This window comes from Haliotis cracherodii, unplaced genomic scaffold, assembly GCF_022045235.1.
Source record: "Haliotis cracherodii isolate W230 unplaced genomic scaffold, xgHalCrac1.p SCAF_9, whole genome shotgun sequence".
NCBI lineage: Eukaryota > Metazoa > Mollusca > Gastropoda > Lepetellida > Haliotidae > Haliotis > Haliotis cracherodii.
The window spans coordinates 43,589,683-43,612,177 of record NW_027266343.1 but is presented as its reverse complement, the minus strand read 5'-3'; the positions used below and the strand labels follow the sequence as shown (position 1 = coordinate 43,612,177).

General features: G+C 41.6%; 1 protein-coding gene across 1 annotated transcript in view; it reads right to left on the bottom strand.

Moving 5' to 3' along the window:
- Positions 1-22,262, bottom strand: part of LOC139452389 (fibroblast growth factor receptor-like 1) — a 113,866-nt gene extending 91,604 nt beyond the window's left edge. The window contains exon 1 of the mRNA XM_071233850.1: positions 21,908-22,262. The gene's annotated coding sequence lies outside the window, so the exon portion shown is untranslated. The remainder of the gene's footprint in view (positions 1-21,907) is intronic.
- Positions 22,263-22,495: the final 233 nt, after the last annotated feature.

Genomic DNA, 22,495 nt, shown 5'->3' with positions numbered 1-22,495 from the left:
GACATAATCCTTGTATATTGCGACTCTTACTGTCAGATAGCGACACAATAATTGTCTTGTAAGAGGGACTCTAATCTTGGCCAATGACAGCTGCCACTCCGCAAGGCTTACTTCCTCTCAGATATTCAGTTATTGCTGCAATCGTAGGGCTGACAGGCCCTTCACAAAACTGTAGTTGGAAAGAATAGACTTGAATGCATCTTAGCCGAAAAGGAGACAATCGTAAAGTTGTCATGGCGGTGCTGAGAGGTGTTGATAAACGATGACGGCGGCCTTCAGAACGTGGTCACGATGCTACATCTTTTCCCGTTGTCAAGAACGACAGACTCTCCGTGTCATGTCAACTACGAATTGTGCCTCTTGTGTAATAAATGTCGAGGGAAATGCATGTTGGAAATATACTTGTTTTCATGAGTGAACGTTTTATGAGGCACCCTGAAAACAATAAAAACACGACGCTTTTATGTTTCACGATTATAAACTTGTGACACACGGGGATATATTCTTTTTGGGCATGAATAAAACGTGACTGAGTGAGTGAGTTTTGTTTGAAGCTGCGTTGTGAAGTGTTTCAGTCATACAATGACGTGTCAGTTTGATGAGGAGGAAAGCTCAAACCGATTGAGGCTTTTGGCATTTACAACTTTAGTGTGTGTTTGTTGTTTTACGCCGCATCCAGTGATTAACATCATGAGCATCGATCCATACAATTGGAATATGTTGGCATGCATCAATCAACCAAGTCAGCGAGTCTGACCACCCGATCCCGTTAGTCGCCTCTTACAAGCATCGTCGACTTTTACGGCAAGCATGGGTTGCTGAAGACCTATTCTAGCCCGGATCTTCACGTGTCACAACTTAAATGAAAACGAGCACGGGTATGGTGCTGATAAAACATGATCGTGATCAGGGAGAAACTTAGATTCGAAAGTATGGCGACCCAAGGGGCGCAACCCTGTACAGCTGAACTCTGAACTAAAACATCACCGAGAACCATATGGCAGTGACAGCGTCCCCGAACCCTCACGGAGAAACAAGCATGACGTACTGCACACCTCCGAACCCAAACGGGGAAACAACCATGACGTACTGCACACCTCCGAACCCCCACGGAGAAACAACCATGACGAACCGCACAACTCCAAACCCCCACGGAGAAACCACCATGACGTACTGCACACCTCCGAATCCAAACGGGGAAACCACCATGACGTACTGTACACCTCCGAACCCCCACGGAGAAACAAGTATGACGTACTGCACACCTCCGAACCCCCACGGAAAAACAAGCATGTCGTACTGTACACCTCCGAACCCCCACGGAGAAACAAGCATGACGTACTGCACACCTCCGAACCCCCACGGAGAAACAAGCATGACGTACTGTACACCTCCGAACCCCCACGGAGAAACAAGCATGACGTACTGCACACCTCCGAACCCCCACGGAGAAACAAGCATGACGTACTGTACACCTCCGAACCCCCACGGAGAAACAAGCATGACGTACTGCACACCTCCGAACCCCCACGGAAAAACAAGCGTGACGTACTGTACACCTCTGAACCCCCACGGAGAAACAAGCATGACGTACTGAACACCTCCGAACCCCCACGGAGAAACAAGCATGACGTACTGTACACCTCCGAACCCCCACGGAGAAACAAGCATGACGTACTGTACACCTCCGAACCCCCACGGAGAAACAAGCATGACGTACTGCACACCTCCGAACCCCCACGGAAAAACAAGCATGACGTACTGTACACCTCCGAACCCCCACGGAGAAACAAGCATGACGTACTGCACACCTCCGAACCCCCACGGAGAAACAAGCATGACGTACTGCACACCTCCGAACCCCCACGGAGAAACAAGCATGACGAACGGGCATCGGAAAACCTAAAACCATGCTTGCACTGATGCAGATGGAAATATACTCCGCAGTGTGACCTACTCAGGCAAAGACGTCATTGCACTGACCCTCCTCCCCTGTGACAGCCATGACAAAGTGACCGCGCGGTTGGGAGCCACCCCTCTTCATCAAGCAAAGCAAAGGTCACAGCAGCACAAGACAGATAGAGAGGCACGTTCACGGTCAACATGGCCGCCAGATCTCGTCAGTGTTCACGTCAACATCGCGAGTCACGGGACTCGGTCAAAGACAAGTACAAGATTTTAAAACATTCGTTGTACGCTGATGCATTGCAAGCGCTCGATCTTCAGAGGTCTTGGGTAATTAGTTTCTGGTAGTTCATCCAGTTGACCCACGGATGTCGTTCATACGCCGTCACTATCTGTCAGTGTTCTGCTGTCGCAATCTACGGCACAAACGCACCTCGTTGACCCGAACGGTATCATTTTCAGTGTCCAGATAAACAGGTTTTTAGATGGATAAATAGGGCTGTAACGATACAGGAAGATCACGATACGATACGCATCTTGATATTCTGGTCACGATACGTTACGTATCTTGACTTAAGACTTAAAGCATGTCAAGATTGAACCTTTCATGAGTTTGGAACAGTCAACATTATTTTATAATAACAAGACTAAGTTGTTAAGCTTCAAAGTGGAACTTTCTCTAACTTTCCTTCAAAACAATTCAAAGTTCAAACACCAGAAAGTAATGAATGTACTTCACCAGTGATACAACTTCAAAGAGTTTTTATGCAATGGTCGAAGGAATTGTATCAGAAATTATTGTTTTATCAGGAATAATATATTCAATATCGTGTTACTTTAGTTGCAGCTTTTACTATATATGTATTTAAAATTATAAAAACCACAAGCGTAGCATTTTGGTACTGGTGATTGCAGTTGCAGGATATTTTTACGTATGGAACAATTTGACCAGTCACTGTAGGGACTTCCCGCGCGACATGTATTTCGATCGCGAAAATGTTGTGTTGACATATAGTAGCCAAATTGCCACAAATATGACTTTTAACGAGTCAAAGTATGTCATTTTTAATATATGTATCCATTCTCTACCAACTAAAGTTCATTACAATGCGTCAAAAGCGGTAATCTGACCGTGGTTGCTGTATCTCTTCACACACGATTTCACCTAACTTAATGAAAACCATATTAAATGGAATTTTCAAAAAAAAATTAATAAAATATATTACAAATACATGTCCAGATACACAATGAACACATTTTGATAACAAGATAGTATAATGGTGGTATTGAATTGCGTACTTCAGTTCGGTTTTGCTGACTGGTATTTCCGGTGTTATGTGCTTGCGGTTATCAGCTGAAAATGTTTTTTGAGATGGGGAAAAACGTCTGTCAGTGTAAAACCTGAGCTTATTAAAAATGTAAGTACGTTTTTGGGAGCAATGCGTTACCGCACGCTATAACCAAGTTAGCGGTTTGTTGAAAGGCACAATAGCGAGGAAACGCTGTGCTTGAGATTTGCGTTCCGTATCATGGCGTATAGATAAATGGGTCCACGTTTATCGTATATGGTATCGTGGGTCAAGTATCGCGATGCATCGGAGTATCGGTGTATCGTTTCACCTTTATAGATAAATGAATTTATGTGCTTATAGGAGGGAGTGTCTGCAGCTGAGGTTCCTGGATTAAGGAGGATACACTTCAAACAGTTATTGTTGTCGATTACCGTTTGATGAAATGTGTATATTAATGAATATATAGAGCCTTTTAGACAATATTGTAAAATACCGTTCACCAATTTGAGTAGTACACCATTGCATAGTTTGAAATAAATGGAATTCTTTGACGATGGGCGTTTTAATGTTGTCGTCGAGATTTAACCTATGACCTAAGACAGAAATAAGGTTCAAACGCCTGGTTCTCTGTTATTATGGCGGCATTTTCCCTTGACGATGCAATACAGACATGGACGCTGCTTTCACAGGCAGTCCCTGACTCAGTTGTAACAGAAGATCTTTAGACTCGTAGAATGTGATGTGAGAATTCACTTTGTAGGCCTTCATCTTTTATCTTCAGATTCCTTTGGCCTTTGCTACCCAAACCTCCACATATCTATTCTGGAAGCACATGGATTGAACCCCTGATCCCGAAACAACCCCATCTGAAACTGCACGCCTCAGAACCCCACCATTTCCGAAAGACTTGGTTTCAGCATGCCGCCCTGCCATACCACATCTCGTTTCAAACACTTCTTTCATCCTTCTCCGGGTTACGCATTGCCTCGGCCTTGGCTTACTACTAGAACGGATTCCCCTTACCTTAGACTGACAAATAGTCCCAGAAATAAATCTTGTTTAAATATATAGATACACAATAAAATCAAATCATCCAAATATAACACAGAACAATCCTTAATTTCCAAGAGCCGAGGCAATCTAGACTTGCCAAATCATTCAGATCTAGAGTTGAGCACCTTTTGTTGTTTAGTCTCTCGCTCGCTTCTTGGAGACAGACTCCTTTATCCAGACATTTATCCAGATGTAGCAATTACATCACTGAGGGTCCCATTTTCCAGTAGTATTACGTTAAGGGATATTTGTCTAAAGAGTACACAAAGATTCCTAATACATTGACGACACTCGGTGACCAAGAATTTTACAGCATTTACGACACTATGGGACCAATTATTATGTAACATTTACGACACTATGGGATAACTTATTATGTATCATTTACGACACTATGGGACAAATTGTTATGTATCATTTACGATACTGGGGGATCAATTATTATGTATCATTTACGACAGTATGGGACAAATTGTTATGTATCATTTACGACAGTATGGGACAAATTGTTATGTATCATTTACAACAGTATGGGACAAATTGTTATGTATCATTTACGACACTATGGGACCAATTGGTATGTATCATTTACGACACTATGGGACCAATTGTTATGTAACGTGTACGATACTAAGGGACCTATTGTTATGTAACATTTACGACACTAAGGGGCCAATTGTAATGTAACATTTACGATACTAAGGGACCAATTGGTATGTAACATTTACGATACTGAGGGACCAGTTGTTATGTATCATTTACGACACTATGGGACCAATTGTTATTTATCATTTACGATACTATGGGGCAAATTGTTATGTATCATTTACGACACTATGGGACCAATTGTTATGTAACATTCACGAAAACAGTTGTTAAATTATAGTTATAAAATATAATATGAAGGAGCCAAGAGAACTTTATTTTCAGAGACCTTGATATTGCAGCAATCTAGACTTGCCAAATATTACAGACTTGTATGGGCTCCATTGGATATATTTGTTTCAGGGTCTGTATGGACAGACTAGCTTCAGACCCTCCAGTCTAGAGTTGAAAAGGGGATAACTATAGGGTGGTGGTGGTGGATGTTTGTGGTGAATGTTTTATTAAATCTATGTTTTTGTGTCTTCGAAGGAGACCAGTATGGGTGTCACGGCCATCTTAGCGCAAAGATTTCAGTGTTGGTCTCCGTGGTCGACTGCATAGAGCGTCTCCCCAACACACGCACACACACAGACACACACAGAGAGACAAACAGACACATACAGACACACACACACAGACACACAGACACACAGACACACACAGACACACACACACACACACACACACACACACACACACGTTCGAACATGCACATCACTATATAAATGCAATTATATTAAAGGCGAGTTTTCGCACAGAACCGATATCTTAGTCCCAGAGACCAGGTCATCGTGACCCATACAGTTATCTATTCTTTCCAATCTGCCAAAGCCCTGAACACTGGAAATCCCTCCAATCTATTAACGTTGACTGCCCGATCTGCTAATACAACCCTTGGCAAACGTCCTATTATTCCAAGCACCACACACCCCGTTTATATCGAGGAAGGATGCCTCCCAAACCCCGCAACACCCTCCTTAAACAGATCCTCTTTGACCCAACCACCCTTTCCTATTTCTGTCGTCTGCTCCGTCTTACTCTACCCGCCCCCTGGAGCCCCGATGTCGGCTAGATGTAACACACATCCCCGCGAACAACGCGAGTACTTTCACAGAAGGCTTAGCACGAGGGCCACCATGTATCACCACGCCTTCTCCAGTTCATCTGTATTCACTGCATCAATGGTGGGGGAGGGGGCGGATCACAACCTGCACACGATAAATACACCCGCGCCCAAAAGTAAACACCACGCGTTAAAGTGTGACCCTTTGGTTAGCTCCGACCAGAATACCGCAGTTTGCTCTTCTTTAGGTTTGTCCGCATGTCCAGCTTGTTTTGTTTTGCCAGGTGTGGAGTGGACTGTCCGAGTGTGACAAAAGAGTATGTGAGAGGAATTAAATTGCCGGACGCTTGATTGACCCATACCATGCGGATGTTGTTTTACGTCGACCACAATTTCGGTAAGAGTTCGACAAACAATTTGTGGGAAAACCGAGCAACGATGTTTCTCTCGGAGCTATTTTCTAGGGTTTTTTAAACAAAGGAACCTCTCAACGGTTGTCATCGTGATGTTTAAGTGCTTAGTGCCAATGCCTGACCTTTCAAAACACCGGATGGATTGTTGTTTTTCAATTAATTTCCCTTTTTAATATTTAAAAGCATTCAGTTAACAGTCGACGGAACCCACACAAGGTCTCTGTGCTAAACAACAATCTAATTCACCTGTTTTGATTTCTAAACTTGTGAAATTGCTATTGATCAGAAAACATGTTATTTTCCCAAGCGCTGGTAAAGACAAAATCCCCAGACAAACAAACATTAAGTATTATATTTTCCACATGTTTATAAACAATACCGGTTGTTACAAACTGCAAGTGATTGGAATTGCGTTATATCGGATGTTTCGCTATATCCGCATTCAGTATATCAGGCGTTAATTGTGTGACAAGTCTCACTGAGTACCCACGCACCACCCATGTTTACGTTGATCCACGTCTTAATAATATATGTAATCATATCCCCTCAGTTTTACAACCCCTGTCTCCTCCCACAAACTATAAACCCTGTCCGACCACACTATAAACCCTGTCCCACCACACTATAAACCCTGTCCCACCACACTATAAACCCTGTCCCACACACTATAAACCCTGTCCCACCACACTATAAACCCTGTCCCACCACACTATAAACCCTGTCCCACACACTATAAACCCTGTCCCATCACACTGTAAACCCTGTCCCGACACACTATAAACCCTGTCCCACACACTATAAACCCTGTCCCATCACACTATAAACCCTGTCCCACCACACTATAAACCCTGTCCCACCAAACTATAAACATTGTGCCCCTACACACTATAAACCCTGACTCACCACACTATAAACCCTGTCCCACCGCACTATAAAACGTATCCCCACACACTATACACCCTGTCCCACCACACTATAAACCCTGTCCCACCACACTATAAACCCTGTCCCACCGCACTATAAACCCTGTCCCACCACACTATAAACCCTGTCCCACACACTTTAAACCCTGTCCCACGCCTTCATGCGTTCTACCCCACCTCCTCACTTTACAAGTCAACACAAAGCACAGACCAGCCAGTGTCGAGTGATGGGCGACCCCCTTGTTTACAAGCCCATACATTGTACTACGGTTCCCTCAGCGTTGTTGCAAGTTCGTCTATTATAAAGAACGATGTAAACGAAGCGATAGGCATGTTTGGACGTCTTTCATCAGAGCTGATGGGTACAAGTGTGTAGTGAAGCTTCTCCGTCGGGGCATTCTTCAAGCCTCCCTAACCCGATGGTGTCTTGTTCGGGAGGGGAGGGGGAAACTCTACAAGCCTATCACCGTAGTGACGGGACCCCACCATGAGACACACACATGCCGACACAAACTGGGACCAGCTAAAAAAGCCGTAACAAAACACGTTCACTCACATTGACTGCTAATCCCAAACATCTCCCCACCTGGTGAAAATAGCGTAAGGATACATTGTTGTCTGGTGCTCCCTTGAAGTTGGGCGGAGGGGTGGGTGGTGGCGAAGTCGAGAGGGGGGTGGGTGGGTTGGAGGGAGGGAGGGTGAAGTTAAGTAGGTGGGTGGAGACAATGATGTTACTGTATCACCTTCGTTCTTGCTTCGTCAGAAGTGTAAACAATATCGTAAGTCGGGAACAGTTACGTTTTCATTTCCTTATTTCTGTCGTTTATTATCCTTCCAACATGTCTGAACAATCTCAGAATGTGGGTTATGATCATAGGAGGGCAAGAATGCAATGGTGTGAGTGAAAGTCGTGACGAGTTGGGCCTGATGCTTTTGGTTAGCATGGTTGACAAATTCACGTTGATGGTAAGTTGCCCTTACTTTTCATTTGCATCATTTGAGAATTACATTGAGTCTCTCTAGTGACGCAGAGGAAATTCACAAAATAATCACACGACAGTGATGTTCTCCTTCATGTTTCATACATTCATATGGATGCCCGAACCGTGAAGATCCGGGTTAGCATAGGTCTTCAGCAACCCATGCTTGCCGTAAAAGGTTACTATGCTTGTCGTAAAAGGCGACTAACGGGATCGGGTGGTCAGACTCGCTGACTTGGTTGATGCATGCCATCGATCCCAATTGCGTGGATCGATGCTCATGATATCAATCACTGGATTGTCTGGTCCAGACTCGATTATTTACAGACCGCTGTCATATAGCTGAAATATTGCGGAGTGCTGTGTTAAACAATAAGCCAACCAACCGTATTGATGCCCATCATTTATCAAAGCTGTATAGTTATTTTCGTAAATACTGCAAGATACTAGTATTTATAATTTATATTCCTGCTGAATGTCAGAGTTCTATTGTGTTTAATTAACATACGCGATTACCTGCTGCGGGTCGCTCTCATTTAAACAGTTTCGGGCCAATCCAGGCAGTGAATATGTACACAAACACAGATCAGTGCAAATGCATAACATTCCTCCCGTGTCCCAAATGTGCAGCCCCTGCATATTCACACTGCGGGACTATTGGGTACGTGCACATTTATAAAATATCTATATCAACTGTCCATAACTTCAGTGCATTTCGATCGTTCCGGTGAACGGCGTCTTACCCACTGGCTGTGTTTTCGCTCAAACAATCACGTCGCTGTTCAAAAACAACCAATCTGTCTGAATAAAATGTAATGCGTCTTTCACACGTCCTGGTCCCGCGAGAAATCCGCGATGTCCGAGATACGACGTGATCTTTGGGGCGAACAGACGTCAAGAGCGGGCATTTTGCTTTTGGAAGACTGTGGCTAGAAATAGCCAAACATGAAACGGATTTCAGTGTTCGTTTGATCTATCATCCGATTATAAAATATCAACCCAGCTCCTCCATCCGCGCGGAGAGATTCAAAACACAGAACAAACAAATGCCGGGGACGGAGCTGCGAACGACATATGGCACGACCTCCCTACTCTGTCCGGTGCCGACGATCCGAGTTTCTGTTACATGGACTAGTGCCCGGATTACAAGCCCCAAGTGTATTCATCGTTCTACTTTTTCAGATATCTTTGTTTGTAGCACGAACGCACCTCTGAGCGATTAGCGATACAACATTATTAAAGTAAAAAATATTATGTATTTTTACATCTTCAGGAGTATAAACAGCGGCTTACAAGGCTTACAGATTTAGAATAGTGACAGATGATGTTATTTGAGTATTAACGGTTCTTATCGCAATGTTGCGTTTGTCTGGGAAGTGTTCGTGGAATGCATAACATGCTATTTTTTGCCTGTTATTTGACATCGACATCATTATTGGGCGAAGAATTTGTCACTGTCACTGTCACTTGATTATAAAGAAAATTGACATGTCCAATAAACTAACGGCTTTGGACGGGGCTCTGCTGTTATGCCAGATAAAAAGCAGTATCGAAATCCTGAATTTCTTCAAGCAGTTACGGTAGCATTACAATTGACGTGGGCGCCAACGAATATGGCCTGTGGTATTGTTCTATCGTTGGAATTGTGTTATTTGTGTTTTGGGTTGAGGTTGAAGTTTAGGGGGTTGGATTTAGATTTTGGAGGCTTGGTATTTGAGATTTGAGATTTGAGATTTGAGATTTGAGTAGGGGTTTAATAATTGGCCCAGTAAACAAAACTAAACATGTGGTTAGAATTCTTAAACACTTAACTGCTAGGCTACCCCACCGGTCCCCAGGGTGTGAATGACACCCCTTTAATACATTACCCGTCTTGATATATTGAATTCGGTTACATCCATTTAGAAGAAACCTGTATTTAGTCAATATGAAATGTTTTGGGTTGAGCAACGTGTGTAATGGCGCCAGCACTTACGTCCTTCACATAGATCATGTCAAGGTTCCATGCCCATCATACCTTTCTGTCATGCGCAGACAGCCTGGTAGGCAAATGGTCAGTAATTGCTCTCTCGCTAGACCTGTTGTCTGAAGAATGAACATAGATACAGCGACAAGAGAGTGAAAAATAGCATCCTGGAAGGTTGAGCACCCTGTTAACAAGCATAGTGTAGACATAATCTGCACTGTGGAGTGATAAGGTGCTACAACATTGTACAGACATAAGCTACACTGTACGGTACCATAATTGGTATACAAGAAACACACCGGCGACGTTGCAGTGTGATGGAAAAGCTGCTGTTGCGGTAATTCACCTGCATGTCGTAATTGATTATGCTTAAGAATGTTTTGATGTATACTTTTTGCTTGACACGTTTTAATCCCTGGCAAAACAACATGAACACAGCTGACAGCCACTTCGATAAATTAAATGGCCAAGCAAACGTGAGAGAGCGTGGGAATGCGAGATTCAGCCACAGATATATAGGAGTGAGTGTACATGTGGATTCGCTACACCTGGGAAATCCCCCCAGTGCCTGGTGTGTCTAAGGACTAACATTCCACCAGGTACGATTATACACAGCGTTTCCTTTTGAAAGAAAAACACAACTGGAAACATACTAATCCTAAAAATATCGTGAATTTGAAATGACAAACCAGGGACCATCTACTGGTCATAACAAACGTACCTTTCATAAACGTTCACATATAACTTCTTTTTACTTATATTATACTTACATTGGGATCTCATCAGATAGGATAAATGTTCATATATTGTATGCATCATTGCATATTTAAAACATGGTTGAATGGTTTAATGAGGTGAGGTGGTAAGGTGTTTCACGACGCGTCCAAGATTATTGCACTTATTTAGCGACGTGCATACACGTGTGTGTGTGACTGCTTGTACTTGTCCGGACTAGTCCACTGAGATATCATGTCGCAGTTTAACATGAATACCCCACTCAGACATAGTATACTGACTCCGAGCCGACCAATCCTTGTCTTGGCCCCTTAACGACGAGCGCCAGACAGGGTAACAACAATTACAGTCTTTTAACGACTTCTGGTATGACGCGGCCGGGGTTCGAACACTCGATCTTCCGTTCTCCGGACGGACGCTCTACCACTAGCTTACGGAGGCGGTCTCTAATGGTTTGATGAAGAAAATGGCTTATGTGGTTTGGTATTGAGAAAGGCATAAATGGTTTCTTGAATAAAGAATGTGATTGTTGGTTTCGTAATGAGAAAGGGCTGTATGGTTCCATGGAGATAATGTTTTCTTGTGGTTTCGTAAAGAGATTGAGTGACATGGCCCCTTGAAAGGAATGACGTATTCGGATTCATGAAGAAAAATAGCTGGTATGGTTCCATTAAAACATTGAGTTTTACGGTTTCGTAAAGAGCAAGACATGAATGGTTTTATTATAAGACGTGTTTATATCACTAAAACAGAATGAATCATGTATAAAGTTTTAAATTCTATCATCAGTATGTCTTAACTGTTTGTACCCGGCCCCAAATGAGTATATATGAACAATAAATGATCTTGTCTTATCTATCTCTAAGCTCCTGCATTGTCCTACCGACAAAACTAACGCCACATCGACCCAAAAGCAATGATAGATACATGGAAATACCTGTATGTTTTTTACCTTACCGTGTATATATTTGTAGTTTGTAGAATATTGTCACTATTTCTCGATGGAATGTTACGCAATAGATATCTTCATCTTATCATTTACCAATCGTAAAACATTCATAATACTTTGTACTGCTATTACAAAAGGCATTCAGTTAGAATTTGTTCATGAGCGTCTGACACCATTTGTGAGAAAATGCATGGGCGTTGCTGTTACTATCACATTGATAATGTCCTAAGTTACAGTTAAACAGACCCGTGAAGATCCGGGGTGGAATAGGTCTGCAGCAACCTATGTTTGCCGTGAAAGGCTACTATGCTTGTCTAACGGGATGGGGTGGTCAGGCTCGCTGACTTGGTTGATGCAATCATCGTATCCCGATTGCGGGGATCGATGCTCATGATGTCAATGACTGGATCGTCTGGTCCAGACTCGATTATTTACAGACCGCTGTCACATAGCTGGAATATTGCCGAGAGCGGTGTTAAACAACAAACAACAACTAGAGCCAAACAACACATACACCTGTTAGAAGCCACTACTTACAGACAGCCCACCGAAGCCTGGCTCTCTCCAGGTAGCAACTGACTTCTGATTCAGAGATGAAATGTTAAAGGTAAAAAGATTTTCTCATCAGTATTATGTAAGATTATACCGAACCTGTGACCAGACATGATAATACACTCCCAATGTATAAGTAAATCTGTAGAGTTAGATAACTAGGAGATAAGATTTCAGAACAGATAATTCCGTTTCTCTTTTATCATAGCTAGCTATATGTTACTAATTCGTCAAAAAATTCAATCTCAATTGTTCGAGAACAAAACCTAAGAAAATTCCAGTGAAACTCAGAGTGTTATTCTAATCGACTTAAAGGAAGGGAAGACAAAACACACGTGTAAACTGAGACTAGGCATGCATACAGTGAAACGCCTATCACCTCAAAGCCGAGTATTGTGCTAGGCCACTATAAGGATGACACAGCCACTCTACTGCTGTCATCGGTTTGAACTGTAAGACCGATTTCAGCTGCTCAAAGTCCGCTTTTGTAAGAACCCAGTCCAACCTTTAACCTAACCCTGGTTAGATTTCCGGCCCGTCTTACCATCACCAAGATTTGATTACTAACAAATGACGTCAACTGTGAAAACACTACCACGTCAGGGAAACTAATATTTTTGTACACTGACACAATAATCATTTATCGTCGTTTTGAAAAGAAAACATGTCGGACAAGGATATTCTACGTTTCATTGATACGCAACGCCAAAATCGGATTTGATACTTTCTGGAATGATATTATTCCGAAATCAGCTCCTCAGACGAGTTCGTGGCAGCAACGGGCCAGTCTAATGCGTGAAACTACACCGATAAAAATACGTTCTTCGTTTTTATAACATATCCGTCAATCTGTCTCGCTCAAATATTATGATATGGTAGCCGTTCGGATAATAATGATTTATGAGGGATAGAAAATTAAGATTTATGACCTTGAGGTAGCACATCGTGACCTTTGACCCTGGCGTTGTCATGCAAGTCTAAACGGAAGCCAGAACCAGTGGTAAAGATCGTAGACAGCTTTACAAATACCTTCATATCACCTTGTTATCATCAATTATTCCATGAATTAAATTTAGTAGAAATTTGAATAAATTGTAGTCATTCAGAATGTCGTGACGCGCAATTCGTAATTCTGATGCTTCCGTTAATGTGATTACTTGGATGATTGATGACCATCATCTGCACCACCATGTTTTTACTATCAGACCATTTTGGTCAAATCTTGCAAACCCATGTATCAAATATTATGACAGTGCTCAGTCATTACACATTCACAACTTACATTAATCAAAGATTAATAACTTTTTATTTGGTACTTCGTCAGAAACGTGAGATAACGATATTTTAAAAAAGGTTAAGCTAAAAACATGGTTTTTATTATATGCAAAAAAAACCAACGTTTATGCATGATAGATATTACCAACGCACGTCAAGGTCTAAACTCCTCAATTCGACTAGAGGGCGCTTTACTACTTGGCGACATGCACGACTTCCAAACCTGATGTTTATTAAGTTATTAATCATACATTTATCTCAATATTGCCTAAAATCACAATGACCATAGGGACATACCATGCTTTAAAAAAAAACCAAACAATTTTTATACGTCAATAAAAGTTCTGAATATGATAAACGATTTGAAAACAAAATCGTTTTCGGTTTGTATTTTTCATCAAGTTAATGTATTTTCGATGTTAAGTAAAACGTACCACCGTGGTAATCTATAAACCTTCGTCATTCATCATATAAAGTGAAAATAACTAATAATATTCGTATTCAGGTTAAAACAATATTTGATCATCAAAATAGCCAATCAGAGATGGTGGGTGATACGGCGGGCCGATCCTCCCCTCCTATTAGCATCGAGATCCCCTATTCAGATCATCGCATTAACAGGCAAGCAGCCCTTTAACACTGTAAGAGTCGAGCCTAGCTTGTGAGCCGTAGTTTATGAGGCGTGGGTCACACGAGAGCCCGCTCCGTCATGCTTTGGGCTTTCGTCGCGCATAAACATTCACCGTCATTTGATAATAATAAAGCTACAACGAGCACCACATATGCGAAATCATTCAGAGTCTTGATATAATCTCGCCGCGTGATTTCCAACGATAGAGGAGAGTAAATGTATTAACTAACGGGAATCACAGAGCAGTTAGTCAATAAAACATTATGCCCTCCGCCACGCGCTTCGTGAGTTTATGTTGTCATAAATACGCTCAGTCTCGCTCGGGCCGACTGTATCGTTACTCCGTCTTTATGTGGTTTTCATAGTCCGTTATGATCTCTTTATTATGCATCCTAACCCTCCAACACCCATTCCGAATCTCGTTTCACGAGCCGGTGCAAGTTTTCATACTCGCCGACGAATCTTATACCAACAAATCGGTAATAAATTTGACAATGTTCGCCAAATGAAAGCGGAGTTTGTTTAAACAAAATCGAGTTGGTGCTAATATGGCCTCAAAATTGGACATCGTAAAGATAGAATAACTCGAGCAGTGTGTTTAATAGATGTTCAATAGTGAAGCACGAGATTTGTGGTCATTTCGTCTGGGTAGTATTTGCAGTGACCAGTGCAGCGGTATACGCAACCGAGATGGGTTCAAAAGCTTGAATCGGGTTGTTTACCGAATCGAAGAAATTCCAAGCCACGTTTGATCAACTGGTAGCGTGTATAAATGTTCCAATTGAAACGAACGGGCTGATATGGGTACGTACGTTGCACACAATCCCAACTCGGTGAGTTTCTTTATGCGATGAAGATGCAATGGCCGGCAACACTTGCAGCTATCTCCCAACACAAACCACTTGTAAATATTGTGTTCGCTTCTATTGATTAGGAGAAGAAATTCATCAATATTAAGGAGAGTGTTTTGTCATCAAACAACTTCAAAGGGCCGCGGAGGAATGCGGATCCGTTGTGTCCATGTGAGAGTTGCGGCGGAGTAATCACAGGTTTAAGGACCGGATTACTCCGCTGATTACTTGTTATTGCGCCATGAATAAAAACGTGGCTTTTTGCGACCTCACTCCAGAAAACTTCACTCCCAAGTCATAAGCCACGCTTACGCGCGCCTAACACTGACAAATTGAACTAATTCATAAAAATAATCACTGAAATCTCCATTTGGAATATTCATAGGCCATATTTCATTGTCTGGTCCGAATTTGTTTGATTTCGTAACCTTTCATTATACAAAATGTGTGTGAGCGATGGTGGTGTAAGGATAGCTTTTATATGCATTAGGCACCATGAAAGGGTTTAAGACATTGAAAAGACGTGCATTCATTGACTGCTTGCCCACATTTCATCACAATGTTGCTTTGTAGCTGGATGGGTTAATAATAAAATCAGACTTTCTGGTCAGACAAGACCATGCTTCAACAATGATTATAGTGAATTTGATTTGAAATGGAAATTCTGGCCAAGAGGGTCGGCGTTATCACGTAACTGACGGAATAAGCAGGTCAGTGGTCGATGTAATCTAACTGGAATATATTTGATATAGTTGAAGACAAAAAGACATTGTGTTGGATTTTTACAATTTTTGTAATGAGTACAAAACGAGTTCGTGTTTGATTCCCGATATCCAAGTCTTTATCACTTGTGATCTTCATAATTTTAGGTAATCCCCATATCGCCACGGCTATAATTATTCTCCCCTCCCCCTAACCCTCGCTCGGTGTTTTTTCATTCACCTCTTGCCCTTTGTGTGAATTTGATTGATATTCTAACGTTTCTTTTCCTTCTTTTCTTTCCCCTCTCCACCCCCATTCTCTCTTTAATTCTTCACATTCTCTTCTGTCTTCTCCCATCTGCTGTCGTTTGCTGCCGCTGTTTCGTTCTTTTTTCTTTCGATATCTACCAGAGTCATTCCTTCATTTAGCAACATTGTTCCATACTGTAGCCCTTACGCACTACACTAAACATCTACAAAGAGACTCGCATGTTAACACAAGAGATCGCATCTCACATAGGGGGACCGCCTCCGTGGTCTAGTGGTAGAGCGTCCGCCCGGAGAGCGGAAGGTCCGGGGTTCGATCCCCGGCCGCGTCATACCCAAAGACGTTAAAAGATGGAACTTGTTGTTACCCTGTCTGGCGCTCGGCATTAAGGGGCTAAAACAAGGACTGGTCGGCTCGAAGTCAGTATACTGTGTCTGAGTGGGGTATTCATGTTAAAGTGCGGCATGGTATCTCAGTGAGCTAGCATTATAGATCGGCATCAGTCCGGACTAGTACAAGCAGCCACACAAACACATACACGTACATGCACGTCGCTATATAAGTGCAATAATCTTGGACGCGACGTTAAACCCAATTTCACCTCACCTCACATAGGAAATCGCTTGTTAACATAGGAACTCGCTTGCTAACACAGGGGCTTGCATGTTAACGTAGGAAATCGCTTGTTAACATAGGAGCTCGCTTGTTAACATATGGATTTGCATTTTAACATAGGAAATCGCTTGTTAACATAGGAAATCGCTTGTTAACATAGGAACTCGCTTGTTAACATAGGGGCTTGCATGTTAACGTAGGAAATCGCTTGTTAACATAAGAGCTCGCTTGTTAACATAGGAACTCGCTTGCTAACATAGGAGCTCGCTTGCTAACATAGGAAATCGCTTGTTAACATAGGAACTCGCTTGTTAACATAGGAGCTCGCTTGGTAACATAGGAAATCGCTTGTTAACATAGGAGCTCGCTTGTTAACATAGGAACTCGCTTGTTAACGTAAGGACTCGCTTGTTAACATAGGAACTCGCTTGTTAACGTAAGGACTCGCTTGGTAACATAGGAACTCGCTTGTTAACATAGGAACTCGATTGTTAACATAGGAACTCGCTTGTTAACGTAAGGACTCGCTTGTTAACATAGGAAATCGCTTGTTAACATAGGAACTCGCTTGTTAACATAGGAACTCGCTTGTTAACATAGGAGCTCGCTTGTTAAGGTGGAAACAGAGGGTCTCGCATGTCGAGACAGATATACACGTATATCTCTGCGGTGGTGTGTAACCCAAACCGCACACTTCACACACACGTCATCGTTATCTGGTGTGATTAACAATGATCAAAACCACGCAGCTATTTCATGTAATAGGAGACAGATTAAACGTGTGACCTATATGAAATAAACCAAGCTTAGCAACTTTCATCTATTTGTGATGGAAACATATACGCAATGACGCCAGGGCGACGTGTATCAGTAATGAAAATGTCCTCGTCGGTGTAGTCGTGTGTCGACTCTCTGACTCCGCGTGATGTAGACTGGAATTAGACGCCAGACCAGAGGGCAAAGTCCCTCTTTAAGACCTTCGAACATGTAATTCGTTACCTGATTGCCCCGTGAAGATCCGGGTTAGCCATGCCTCCTGTCGTATGAGGCGACTAACGGGATCGGTGATCAGGCTGGCTGACTTGGTTGATGCAAGCCATCGTACACTAGTTGTGTAGGTTAATTCTGATGGTGTCATTCACTGGACTGTCTGGTCCTGACTCGCTATGACCGCCGTCATATAGCTGGAATATTGCTGAGTGCGGTGTTAAACAACAAACAAACAACAATGTCCACGTTGATGTAGTCGCATGTAGTATCTGAGAGAGAGAGAGAGAGAGGAGAGAGAGAGAGAGAGAGAGAGAGAGAGAGAGAGAGAGAGAGAGAGAGAGAGATGTATTGTGCCGACTTTCCACATAAACATCGGTTCGATGACAGATTTTGCTGAAGCTCATTTTTGAATGCAGAAGAAGAAGAGAACAATAAAGGAATAAAGGAAGAGAAAGAGAGAGGGGACGGGGAAAGAGAGGTGAATGGACAGAGATACAAGAAAACACACCGAAATAAGGAAAAGTCCTTTGGAAGCCTCCAAATCGCGTAAGAAAACCATTCTTGTATCCGTTGTCCTCCTCATCTAATAACAGCTTGTCTGTACCGAATGGTCACGTGACCAATGGAAGAGACATTACTCCTGGCTAATGAAACACATGCTTGACTTTTACGGGCTAGTAGGAGGGTTGCGTTCTTCGAGAAGCAAACAAACATCTCACATGTTGTGAAATAGGTCCAATATGGAGCACGTGGTATCTCGGCGCGACTGTAGCAGCGGTGTTTTATTGGCCCCAACACGGCGGCCCCACAAATAGTGGCGTGCCCTGACACAACAGATTTATGCTTCTTCTGATTGAGGTGCTGCTGCAGTGCATGGGTGTGTGTCACTGAATGGGCATCTCCATCCATGTCGGTATAAACCCCCTCGTTAACTCACTTCAACATCACATTGGTCGTTTAATATTTTTGGTATGATAAATTATATGTATAAAAAATATTTATGAAATTGTATGTTTTTTATGACATTGGGGTGAAATTCTTCCGTGGATGTTTCTTAATCATTTATGGTAGAAGAAGAAGAATAAGCATATTTATTGTACAAAACACCCACAGGGGGCAGGGTACAAAATATGTATGATTGTTTTGGGACGTGAGTCTGGCGTACGCGAACAAGGAATAGCGTTATCGTGACTCGAATGTACAGTTAGAGCAGCCACCTTAAGGGAGACAACTCTACTCGACGGTTGTCTAACCCTATTGCAAAAATGGGATAACAGAACATTTTTACACATTACATTTTCTGAATTACAAAAAAAATGAAATCAATATTGTCAAGAAAGTTGTGTCTAATTTGTACAAGACATTTATGACGTTATGGATACATCTCTGTGTGTGAGGTTAATGATCTATCAATATAATCAATTGCACACCAACCAAATCCTCTCCCCCAGAACCCATCCTCCCCCATAACACACACATCGTCTGTATCAATTGCAGAAAACATCTCCTGCATTTCCGTCAGCAGATTGAGAAATGCCTACATCCATTAAAACTCCCTTCTCTCATCTTTTGATCATCAAAGCTTTGCATACACATACAGATTTATACGGTAATAACATCAACATACTTGTTTGATATCATCTGGTAATATGTATCAGCACGTGAATAAATACACATATGAAGCGACTGTTGAAACAAGCTTCTCATCCAAGTAAACATTACTTCATAAGCACAACACACACCTGGCTACAATTAACCTCTAGCCCTGTGCGGCAGGTAACCAGTTGCTAGGCATATGCCGTCCATATTTATCTGCTGTTATGCTGGATCTATAGATAGACTTGCATTATTACTGGCTGCATATTGATAATAAGAAAATAATTCTGTTAATGGAATTGCATGGAGATTTCAACCTGGGTTAACAGCTTGTTACCAGCTTGTTAGCAGCGACTTAATATGTTTCAGATGGCATCAATGTTCATATATAATCAATTCCATTTGCGTTACAATTGGCATTTAAAGTTACGATTGATCGTCAAGTAAATATTGATGCTTCTGAAATTAAAGCAACTATTACAAAGTAATTCAATATATCATCAAGTGTATATAACGTATATGTTTTTAATCATCTAGTGAATATTTCTCTATTTCAGAAAACAGTTTTTCTCAAAGACATGGATAGTTCAGACAAACACTCCAATCTGAAATATTTCTCTTTCCGGAAAAGAATCTGTCGTTTTACATGAATCCGTTCGATTAAAAACACATTTAACCAAAACAATTCCAGTTGTATTTGATGTATATTCAAACTGTTTATCTGCAGCTACCCCACAAGTCTAAAATTAAGAAGCTCAGACTCCAGCTAATGGTTAATCTGGGTGGTTGTATTCATTCAAACGACATTAACCAGAAAGCGTTAAATCTTCATAAACATGAACTGACATCCACCAACGTACATTGATTTCGAAATCTTAATTTACATACTTCTATGGCATATTTACATTTCAAAACACCACCCAGTCCATTGTACTCGACTCAGGTTGACACGAAGTAGCGTATGAGATTATGTTATTTGTACATTTGATGAAAAAGATATAATATAAATATCATTTGTAACTAGCATTTAAGTGATACTATTTTAAGTTTTATATTTAGCTACAGAGAGCTGCATTTCCCCTTTGCTCAAGTGGGCTGTTTATACTGATAAACTTATTTCAGCACTTCTCGTTTAGTTAAGAGGTCTAAAACCTATCATTCCTTATATACAGGTATAGAAAGCCATGTTTTGATAGTCATCTGTGTTTTTACGCACTGTCACATGCCACTTAAAACTTCAACGTGAATGCTTGCGTTAAAAGCAAGTAGAAATACATCTGTACTTAATTAATTAAACGAGGCAGTTAGTCGTATTCTGGTCTGGTATATAAGACAATTAAACAATTTCATCCCCTCCATGTGATAATGTTATCAGAATGGGTGTGACATTATACCACATATCTCTGGGTCGGGCGCGTGATCGCCCTGGCAACTAATTAACTCATCAACACACCCAAACTCTTTGCAGCGCTCGAACTGTCATGGCATTGTGGTTGAGTAAAGTCCCATCAGCTCACAGCTGACCATTTCACACTGAATATATGTACATGTATATTGATTAATAAACAGTTTCGAGCAATGGTTTTATCAGATTGTAGAATGACATGACAGTAGAATGTTACAAGGGAAAGCCGTGTGATGGAAAGCATGCATGTAAATTTCAGTTGAACTATATCCCAGTAGCGTATCATGGGAACCATGTGGCACCTATCAATCATACTGGATTAGAGAATTATGATTGTAATGGTTGAAGGGGTAAAACATGATTGCAATATTTGTATGGATGAAACATGATTGTAATATGTGTATGGTTGAAACGTGATTGTAATGTTTGTATTGATGAAATGTGATTGTAATGTTTGTATGGGAGAAACATGTTTGTAATGAAGTAAAAACTGACTATACCATGTCACACTCGCTCACACTTTCAAATCTACATATGTGTGTAAATCCTTAATTGTGAATTTGCCATAAGCATTCACTACACAAGACGGTACACATATAGAGTACGCCATATAGAGTACGACAATGTTTGCAATCACTCGGAAATTGTTTGGGTGTGAAATTTATTAGATATTCACAGTACTAGATACGTATATCATCATATATATATATATATATATATATATATATACTCTATTGTTCAAGACAGCTAGCGGTATTATTAACAGCTTGGAGTGCGTTGTAGTTCGCTTCTCTGGTTGCGATGTTTTATTAAATAGTTTAGTCCAGCCCTCGGTTTATCTAAAGTCATAAATTGCAACGAATGTGACAGACAGTTTGCTCACACTCGGATTTCGATGAATGCGATACAAATCTCTGAGCTGTAAATCCATCATTATTTCTAATAATTCTAAATCTCTTTAATCTTTTCAAGTATCTATAATGTAAACTTTGCATTGGGGTTCATTGACATATCTAACATATTTGAACTCATATCATCAAAGAAAAAAATATATTATTATTTATCTTAATGAAATAATTGGAAAAGAAAAATGTCTCACCTTGCTACATCCACGTTATTAAAACACCTGAGGCGGCAACATCAAAGGCTCCACGGAGGTGTAAATTACAGGTAATATGTATCCAATACACTATGTTTAGTGGGATGTGCAGAGTAGATAACACAACAATGACCACAGATGCTGACCCTCTTGTAGATTCCTGAGGGTAGGAGAATTAGGCCCGGGGGTGAAGAGATATCCCGTGTGTCGAGAAGAATCGTAATTTCAAAGCTGAGGTATTCAGACTGGCCGCAGTGATCGCTGTACGAACGGCCGTCTGAAAGCTAGATTAAACACCATGTGTTTAAACTACTGCTCTCACGCGAACTTCAAACATACACAGCCTCCGATTGGGCCATTCAGATCCTCGACGAATACGCATTGATCAAATTCGCATTAAGATCCATTAAATTTTACAATATCGCATATAACTACTCCACCAGCAGATTTGTTATTGTGCCCATTTCATTGGATGATGAAGACAGGCCTAATGAGATAGCGCTCTCTGATTGGCTGCTTCGTCAGCAATCCATTCACACACAGAGGGGCGAGATTCACACTCGCTGCTGCTCCGACACTTGGAGCAGG